This window comes from Penaeus chinensis, chromosome 33 (assembly GCF_019202785.1).
Source record: "Penaeus chinensis breed Huanghai No. 1 chromosome 33, ASM1920278v2, whole genome shotgun sequence".
In the NCBI taxonomy this organism is placed as follows: Eukaryota; Metazoa; Arthropoda; class Malacostraca; order Decapoda; family Penaeidae; genus Penaeus; species Penaeus chinensis.
This window is the reverse complement of record NC_061851.1, coordinates 11,232,377-11,234,876: the sequence shown is the minus strand read 5'-3', so window position 1 is coordinate 11,234,876 and position 2,500 is coordinate 11,232,377.

The window sequence follows — 2,500 nt, the reverse complement described above, 5'->3', positions numbered from 1 at the left end:
CAGTTAGTTACTTAGCTATGGAAGTTACTATAGTTTTGCTTTTAACATATTTAGAAAATACGTTATCCTTGGCGCATTTAAGTAGATGATATATGTTATGTTGATTTAGAAATAAATTAATTAATTAATTAAATAAAAAATAATAATGAAAATAAGCCAGCTACTAAATAATCAAATATTCGATCTGCGAGACCGTTTATTCAGGTTATGGTAAAATAAATCTTTAGAATCGTTGATGAATCTGGCGCCTGATTATCAAAAGACATAAACGTCACATTATCCCAATTACAATAAATAAAAAAATCATATATATCAATAAATTACGACGGTAATTATCCTAAAAGACATAATACAATAGTCACGTTACCCTGAGCAGTTGTAGCCGGACATGGCCAGCCTTCACGCCGGCCACCAGCCAGCACCGGCTTCCTGCCCTTCTTTGTATTTCTTCCTCGTTCTAATGAAACATGCTCACGAAGCACACAGGAGCGAGCGCAAAATCCTAACAAATACAAAGCGCATAAACATGCCTGGGTAAACACGAGCACGTGCGCAAAGTGTAACGAGGAAAGAATACCTAGGAACGTTACGGCGAATCCTTGTGAAATATGTGCGATTTTTTTTTTTTTTCGCGGATAATATTTTGAGCCGTTTTTGAGAATGCTGGTGACTTTTGGAATGAGAGGTTTGACGTTTTCTTCTTTGGAAATATTTGAGAGTTACTTCCGACGAACAATATTTGCGAATGGCTTTTTCTTGGTCGTTTGTTAATATTTGATAGCTACATAATCAGCGATTTACGATTAGTTGTGAATTTCCGAATAGTTTTTGGACAAGTAGAGGAAAAAATATTTGTGAAAATGCGCAAAAATGAGTTAGTTTTGCAGAGAATCACACAGGAGTTTATAAAACTGATTAAAAAAACAAACAAAAAAACTTGAATGAAGAACAAGCGAAAGAAGGAAAAGGAACCTTAATGCAAGTGAGATATATGACTACGTAAGAATTTCAAAAAAAAAAAAAAAAAAATGCATGTCTAAAATAAATACATTTCTCCTTGAGGAAAGTAATAACGCAAGTGAGATATATGACGCAGAAAATAAGAAAAAAAAATAATGCTATCTCTAAAATGAATTTCTCCTTGAGTTCAGTGAGTACATCACGTTTGAAAATGGTTAAGCCAGTGTTATAACGCACAAGTCATCATTTCTGCTGTCACGACACTTTTTTTTAACGACAGGAATCATATTCAAACCTCTCTGTGGCAAAAATGAATGAACAAGCATGGAATTACGTATAAAGCATGCAAGATTGAATACAGATCAGCGAACTCATACCATAATGTATGGTTCGTATAGAGCAGTGCACGTAATACCTTCAAATCTATGTCAGAAAGAAATGCATCTTGTATGTTGCTTACTAGATGTAGCTATTGCTTTAGACAGAATTTAAGCTTACATCTTATATTAGCTGCGATTTTGCAATATCAAGAAAACCAAAGTAGAGTTTAAAGGCTTAAAAAAAATCAATAAAATAACAGCGAACTGTAAACTGATGTAGAAGGTGAAGTCAAACGTTTTGCTTACAGGGCATTGAATCAGGTATCGCAATAGGAAATATGCAACAGGATTTACTTGTTTTTTTCCCATTTTACAAAGTAGCCCCGTCTGTGATTCTGCGTAATATAACTCAATATGCTTATTGAGAATAACTATTTTAACTATTTCATGGTTTTAGTGTAAGTGTAAGTTACTTCTTAATAATTTTCTTTTCTTTTTTTTTTTCTCTTTTTCCGTTTGATTCAAAATTATTTTCATATACCTTTGTGGATGGACTAAAATTGAGGTAATCTTTATGAAAGAACCATTCTTTTGCAAAACCACTGAAGACGAGGTGGTTTCTTCGGAACAATTCATTAGACTTAAATTGTGACTTTTGCCATTGGAAGCAGCTGTTTGAAATAATTAACTTACAAATATAGAAAAATAATCATGGTCATAGCCTGATATTATGATTTGTGATAGTCTAGTAAAGAGAGAGAGTTATATTTTTAAGTAAGTTTGCATTTCAGAATTCCTCTTTACTTACGTTAAATAATGTGATGACAGCAATGGCGATAATAATAATGATAATGATAATAATGTTGGTACTGGTAATAAAGATAATAATAATAATAATAATAATAATAATAATCATGAAAGTGATATGATAATGATGATATTGAAATTATAATTATAATAATGATAATAATAATAATAGTAATAATAATAATAATAACAGTAACAACAACAATAATAATGATGATAACAATGATAATGGTAATAATGGCGATAATGATAACAATTATGATAAGATATACTGTTTTATGCAGTAAAGAAAATAATAACCTGAATAATAGCAAGAGTCAGAAGACATAAAAGCAGAATTGTATATATTGGTATATCCTTTTTTTTTTTTTTTTTTTTTTTTTTTTTTTTTTTTTTTTTTTTTTTTGAGTGTG